Source organism: Berghia stephanieae, chromosome 5, assembly GCF_034508935.2.
Source record: "Berghia stephanieae isolate SIO BIC M18660-M18661 chromosome 5, UCSD_Bste_1.3, whole genome shotgun sequence".
NCBI lineage: Eukaryota > Metazoa > Mollusca > Gastropoda > Nudibranchia > Aeolidiidae > Berghia > Berghia stephanieae.
The window spans coordinates 2165920-2173419 of NC_088364.1; the positions used below are offsets into that span (position 1 = coordinate 2165920).

Consider the following 7500-nt stretch of genomic DNA (forward strand, 5'->3'; position numbering starts at 1 on the left):
TTTTTCTAATGTTGGTATTTCATGTTGTTGTATTGTTACTGTTGGTAATTTGAATTTTTTGTTCCAGTTGTTACCTGAACGTTGGCCAGATGTTATGGCGCATTTTGGGGGTTTTATATTCATTCTCGTTGCATTCATAAATTGAGTTGTTTTATTGCACAATTGATTCATTACTTCTTCACTTTTTGCTAGTAACGTGACGTCGTCAACGTAACCTTGGATGGGTAGTGGCATCTGCGGAGAGGTATGGTTTTGTTCGATCCATCTTAGCCATTTATCTATTCCTTGTTCAAAGACAATTACAGACCATGGACATCCTTGGATTATACCTTTGTCTCTGTAGATTGTATTTGTGAGGTGATTTCGGACTTTTACTTGGAATGATGCTTTGTTATAAATATCCTTAGTAATGTTGATGAATACTGAAGGATATGAATATTCATTAAGTTGACGTAGCATGAATTCGTGATCTATACTTCCAAATGCATCTTTTATGTCTACGAAGCATAAATATAATTTTCCCGATGAGTGTAAAAAATCTGATACTGCACATTTTAACGAAAACACATGTTCTTGTAGCCCGTTTCTAGGTAATGAACCTTTCTGTGAAAGTGACAGTCTCTCCGTGTCGACAATCCATTGCATGTGTCGATTTTGTATGAGTTTCATGAATATTTTATAGGACGTTAGTAATAAGGCGATAGGTCGCCAGTCGTCGACGTTGTCCTTGTTTCCATTCTTTTTTGGTACCAGTGTTATGATACTGTGTTTCCAGTCTGGGGGGACTTTTTGATATTTTAAACAGGTGTTAAAGATGGCCGTAAAAATTGGTGCCAGTTTGTTTATATTTTGTTTTATATATTTATAGGTGACACCGTCTGCCCCGGGTGACTTTTCATTTGGTAATTTTTTAACACAGCTTGTGAGTTCGTCGATTGTAAACTCACTTGTTGATGGTGTCCATGCGGGAGGGGGGATAGTGACATCATCGGACCAGGGTGTGTCACTAATGTTTATATTGTTTCGTTGACATTTTTCTTTATAGGCAGTCTCTACTGTGTTGATATCTATCTCACAACTTGAGTGTGTTTGTTTACATCCGTTTCTAATAATATCAATAGCTTTTCGTTGGTGGTTGACGAATATTGCTGTGAGTTCTTGTCTTGTCACCTCTTTTTCCTCCTGTGCTCTTGGTGTGTTGTTTTGAATAACGGAGGGCATAATGGAGGACTTTATATCTATTATTTTTATTTCGATGTATTTTAATAGAGCTTCATAATTGTTGATCGGGTCTTTTATAATTTTTTTTTTTAATCGGTCCATCTGGGAATTTTGTTAAGATTCGTTTGCAGTAGCGGAGAAATTCAATGCTAAACGGCTGTCCATTATCGGGTCTTTGGATTTGGAATGTGTTGTTTTTGATGAAAACACTGTGTAGTGTTGAAAATAATAATACATACATACATACATACATACATACATACATACATACATACATACATACATTAATACATACAGACAGACATACATACATACATACAGACAGACAGACAGACAGACAGACAGACATACAGACAGACAGACAGACAGACAGACGTACGTACAGACAGACAGACATACATACAGACAGACAGACAGACAGACTTTCTGTCTTGAATAGATTATATCTCAAAACTCAGTCAGTTGCTGTCATTAATGGAGTCTTTTCTAACCCCTAACCCCTGACCTCCTGTCGTGTCATCTCAGCCAGACACGACGGGACTACCTAAATCAGTCCTATCTATCTACACACCCACATACTACCTACAGACTGTCTATTACAGTGCGAGTCGCTTAAACGAAACAGCACTGTGACACCGACATCGTTCCAATTAAGCGGCGTTCCAATTAAGCTATTCCGCTTGTGACCTGAATTGGAACGACCTGTCACGACTACACATGTGTATCTATTGCAGTCGCTGTGTATCTCTGCCGGTTTATTTAAGAACACAGTATGTGCTATTTTGGTTAACATTGCATATTCTGTGTTTTTAACAACAAAGGTAGATCTATACTTACTGACTTATTGCCGATCGCCTCCTAATCTTCGGACCGGGACGCTTTGGCAGCTTCTTTGATTTGTTGAGTGAGTTCTTTCCACGGATGACGGTCTGCTGCGATGGATCTCAGGTGTTCTAAATCCTGTTCACATATCTCAGTTCTTGTGGGTCATCGAGGCGCTTGGGGTCTTTATTTATCGTAGTGTATAATATACATGCTTGTTGTGGGTCTGTCTGTCTGCCTTTGTGTTTGTTATGTCCGCTTGTTGTGGGTCTGTCTGTCTGTCTTTGTGTTTGTTATGTCCGCTTGTTGTGGGTCTGTCTGTCTGCCTTTGTGTTTGTTATGTCTGCTTGTTGTGGGTCTGTCTGTCTGCCTTTGTGTTTGTTATGTCCGCTTGTTGTGGGTCTGTCTGTCTGCCTTTGTGTTTGTTATGTCTGCTTGTTGTGGGTCTGTCTGTCTGCCTTTGTGTTTGTTATGTCCGCTTGTTGTGGGTCTGTCTGTCTGCCTTTGTGTTTGTTATGTCTGCTTGTTGTGGGTCTGTCTGTCTGTCTTTGTGTTTGTTATGTCCGCTTGTTGTGGGTCTGTCTGTCTGTCTTTGTGTTTGTTATGTCTGCTTGTTGTGGGTCTGTCTGTCTGCCTTTGTGTTTGTTATGTCCGCTTGTTGTGGGTCTGTCTGCCTTTGTGTTTGTTATGTCCGCTTGTTGTTGGTCTGTCTGTCTTTGTGCTTGTTATGTCTGCTTGTTGTGGGTCTGTCTGTCTGCCTTTGTGTTTGTTATGTCCGCTTGTTGTGGGTCTGTCTGTCTGTCTTTGTGTTTGTTATGTCTGCTTGTTGTGGGTCTGTCTGTCTGCCTTTGTGTTTGTTATGTCCGCTTGTTGTGGGTCTGTCTGTCTTTGTGTTTGTTATGTCTGCTTGTTGTGGGTCTGTCTGTCTGTCTTTGTGTTTGTTATGTCCGCTTGTTGTGGGTCTGTCTGTCAGCCTTTGTGTTTGTTATGTCCGCTTGTTGTGGGTCTGTCTGTCTGCCTTTGTGTTTGTTATGTCCGCTTGTTGTTGGTCTGTCTGTCTGTCTTTGTGTTTGTTATGTCCGCTTGTTGTGGGTCTGTCTGTCTGCCTTTGTGTTTGTTATGTCCGCTTGTTGTGGGTCTGTCTGTCTGCCTTTGTGTTTGTTATGTCCGCTTGTTGTTGGTCTGTCTGTCTGTCTTTGTGTTTGTTATGTCCGCTTGTTGTTGGTCTGTCTGTCTGCCTTTGTGTTTGTTATATCCGCTTGTTGTGGGTCTGTCTGTCTTTGTGTTTGTTATGTCCGCTTGTTGTTGGTCTGTCTGTCTGTCTTTGTGTTTGTTATGTCCGCTTGTTGTTGGTCTGTCTGTCTGTCTTTGTGTTTGTTATGTCCGCTTGTTGTGGGTCTGTCTGTCTGTCTTTGTGTTTGTATGTCCGCTTGTTGTTGGTCTGTCTGTCTGTCTTTGTGTTTGTTATGTCCGCTTGTTGTGGTCTGTCTGTCTGCCTTTGTGTTTGTTATGTCCGCTTGTTGTGGGTCTGTCTGTCTTTGTGTTTGTTATGTCCGCTTGTTGTTGGTCTGTCTGTCTGTCTTTGTGTTTGTTATGTCCGCTTGTTGTGGGTCTGTCTGTCTGCCTTTGTGTTTGTTATGTCTGCTTGTTGTGGGTCTGTCTGTCTGCCTTTGTGTTTGTTATGTCTGCTTGTTGTTGGTCTGTCTGTCTTTGTGTTTGTTATGTCCGCTTGTTGTTGGTCTGTCTGTCTGTCTTTGTGTTTGTTATGTCCGCTTGTTGTGGGTCTGTCTGTCTGTCTTTGTGTTTGTTATGTCCGCTTGTTGTGGGTCTGTCTGTCTGTCTGTCTTTGTGTTTGTTATGTCCGCTTGTTGTTGGTCTGTCTGTCTGTCTTTGTGTTTGTTATGTCCGCTTGTTGTTGGTCTGTCTGTCTGTCTTTGTGTTTGTTATGTCCGCTTGTTGTTGGTCTGTCTGTCTGTCTTTGTGTTTGTTATGTCCGCTTGTTGTTGGTCTGTCTGTCTGCCTTTGTGTTTGTTATGTCCGCTGTTGTGGGTCTGTCTGTCTGTCTTTGTGTTTGTTATGTCCGCTTGTTGTGGGTCTGTCTGTCTGCCTTTGTGTTTGTTATGTCTGCTTGTTGTGGGTCTGTCTGTCTGTCTTGTGTTTGTTATGTCCGCTTGTTGTGGGTCTGTCTGTCTGCCTTGTGTTGTTATGTCTGCTTGTTGTGGGTCTGTCTGTCTGTCCTTGTGTTTGTTATGTCCGCTTGTTGTGGGTCTGTCTGTCTTTGTGTTTGTTATGTCTGCTTGTTGTGGGTCTGTCGGTCTGCCTTTGTGTTTGTTATGTCCGCTTGTTGTGGGTCTGTCTGTCTTTGTGTTTGTTATGTCCGCTTGTTGTTGGTCTGTCTGTCTGCCTTTGTGTTTGTTATGTCCGCTTGTTGTGGGTCTGTCTGCCTTTGTGTTTGTTATGTCCGCTTGTTGTGGGTCTGTCTGTCTGCCTTTGTGTTTGTTATGTCCGCTTGTTGTGGGTCTGTCTGTCTGTCTTTGTGTTTGTTATGTCCGCTTGTTGTGGGTCTGTCTGTCTGCCTTTGTGTTTGTTATGTCCGCTTGTTGTTGGTCTGTCTGTCTGTCTTTGGGTTTGTTATGTCCGCTTGTTGTGGGTCTGTCTGTCTGCCTTTGTGTTTGTTATGTCGCTTGTTGTTGGTCTGTCTGTCTGCCTTGTGTTTGTTATGTCCGCTTGTTGTGGGTCTGTCTGCCTGCCTTTGTGTTTGTTATGTCTGCTTGTTGTGGGTCTGTCTGTCTGCCTTTGTGTTTGTTATGTCCGCTTGTTGTGGGTCTGTCTGTCTGTCTTTGTGTTTGTTATGTCCGCTTGTTGTTGGTCTGTCTGTCTGCCTTGTGTTTGTTATGTCCGCTTGTTGTGGGTCTGTCTGTCTGCCTTGTGTTTGTTATGTCCGCTTGTTGTGGGTCTGTCTGTCTGCCTTTGTGTTTGTTATGTCCGCTGTTGTGGGTCTGTCTGTCTGCCTTTGTGTTTGTTATGTCCGCTTGTTGTGGGTCTGTCTGTCTGCCTTTGTGTTTGTTATGTCCGCTTGTTGTGGGTCTGTCTGCCTTTGTGTTTGTTATGTCCGCTTGTTGTGGGTCTGTCTGTCTGCCTTTGTGTTTGTTATGTCCGCTTGTTGTGGGTCTGTCTGTCGCCTTTGTGTTTGTTATGTCCGCTTGTTGTGGGTCTGTCTGTCTGTCTTTGTGTTTGTTATGTCCGCTTGTTGTTGGTTGTCTGTCTGCCTTTGTGTTTGTTATGTCCGCTTGTTGTGGTCTGTCTGTCTGTCTTTGTGTTTGTTATGTCGCTTGTTGTTGGTCTGTCTGTCTGCCTTTGTGTTTGTTATGTCCGCTTGTTGTGGGTCTGTCTGTCTGTCTTTGTGTTTGTTATGTCCGCTTGTTGTGGGTCTGTCTGTCTGCCTTTGTGTTTGTTATGTCTGCTTGTTGTGGGTCTGTCTGTCTGCTTTGTGTTTGTTATGTCCGCTTGTTGTGGTCTGTCTGTCTGCTTTGTGTTTGTTATGTCCGCTTGTTGTGGGTCTGTCTGTCTGCCTTTGTGTTTGTTATGTCCGCTTGTTGTGGGTCTGTCTGTCTGCTTTGTGTTTGTTATGTCCGCTTGTTGTGGGTCTGTCTGTCTGCCCTTTGTGTTTGTTATGTCCGCTTGTTGTGGGTCTGTCTGTCTGCCTTTGTGTTTGTTATGTCTGCTTGTTGTGGGTCTGTCTGTCTGTCTTTGTGTTTGTTATGTCCGCTTGTTGTGGGTCTGTCTGTCTGCCTTTGTGTTTGTTATGTCCGCTTGTTGTTGGTTTGTCGGTCTGCCTTTGTGTTTGTTATGTCCGCTTGTTGTGGGTCTGTCTGTCTGCCTTTGTGTTTGTTATGTCCGCTTGTTGTGGGTCTGTCTGTCTGCCTTTGTGTTTGTTATGTCCGCTTGTTGTGGGTCTGTCTGTCTGTCTTTGTGTTTGTTATGTCCGCTTGTTGTTGGTCTGTCTGTCTGCCTTTGTGTTTGTTATGTCCGCTTGTTGTGGGTCTGTCTGTCTGCCTTTGTGTTTGTTATGTCCGCTTGTTGTGGGTCTGTCTGTCTGTCTTTGTGTTTGTTATGTCCGCTTGTTGTTGGTCTGTCTGCCTTTGTGTTTGTTATGTCCGCTTGTTGTTGGTCTGTCTATCTGCCTTTGTGTTTGTTATGTCTGCTTGTTGTGGGTCTGTCTGTCTGCCTTTGTGTTTGTTATGTCCGCTTGTTGTGGGTCTGTCTGTCTTTGTGTTTGTTATGTCCGCTTGTTGTGGGTCTGTCTGTCTGCCTTTGTGTTTGTTATGTCCGCTTGTTGTGGGTCTGTCTGTCTGCCTTTGTGTTTGTTATGTCCGCTTGTTGTGGGTCTGTCTGTCTGCCTTTGTGTTTGTTATGTCCTCTTGTTGTGGGTCTGTCTGTCTGCCTTTGTGTTTCTTATGTCCGCTTGTTGTGGGTCTGTCTGTCTGCCTTTGTGTTTGTTATGTCCGCTTGGTGTGAAGAATAACGCTATGGCTTTATTATCTGGAATATTTCTGTCTCTCCTTAAGATGTGTCCAAATAGTCTCCATCTTGTTTCCAAAATTTGAATCTATTACTCGTATATACACAGGAATACGGTGTTCCCTTGATTTGTTTATGTGAACATTTTTTATATTCATCCCATAGGGGAAATTTGTCTCTCGGGTCTATTCCAAGGGAAGACTGGAATAATCCACGCATCAGCCGCAGTGCATTGCCGCAAATTGAGCTACGGCGAGGTGACTTGCTCAAGGCCACACAGCGCAGCGGCGGGTGATCATACTCGGTATTTCGGGGTACGAAGCAAAGACTGTACCGATGAGCCACGCTGTCCAAATGTTTACATGATATTTAATAACAGTTCCTTTACAGACAGTTTGTTTCAAATCACTTTGAGAGAATATATAAATAATAACAAATCCTTCACAGACGATTGTTCCAATTAACCAGCTGTTCCAATAAAGCGGCGATCCAAATACCGGCTTTGACTGTACATGTCGTGTCATGTAATAGTGAAAGTATGACAATTAACTACCAACCACTGGCTGACGTTATAACAGGTGTTGTGTCTGCTACTGTTGGTGGGGATCTTAGCGTGCTAATGGCCTGGTCAGACTGGACATGCTATGAGAGAAGTGAATTTCTATGACCAACTTATTGGACTTATCGGTATCGTTGTTTCATTCAAATTCCTCGTCAGTTTTTAAGGGATTATTGTTATTATTATTATTATTATTATTATTATTATTATTATTATTATTATTATTATTATTATTATTATTATTATTATATTATTATTATTATTATTATTTTATTATTATTATTATTATTATTATTATTATTATTATTATTATTATTATTATTATTATTATTATTATTTTATTGTTATTATTGTTATTGTTATTGTTATTGTTATTA

At 42.0% G+C, this 7500-nt stretch overlaps 1 protein-coding gene across 2 annotated transcripts in view; it reads left to right on the top strand.

Annotated features, from left to right (window-relative positions):
- LOC144972237 (uncharacterized) overlaps window positions 1–7500 on the top strand; it is a 40869-nt gene that overhangs the window by 16440 nt on the left and 16929 nt on the right. The window contains exon 2 of one of the 2 annotated variants that reach the window (XM_078913280.1): window positions 7012–7251. The exons of the other annotated variant lie outside the window; for it this stretch is intronic. The gene's annotated coding sequence lies outside the window, so the exon portion shown is untranslated. The remainder of the gene's footprint in view (window positions 1–7011; window positions 7252–7500) is intronic. 2 annotated transcript variants of the gene reach the window in all.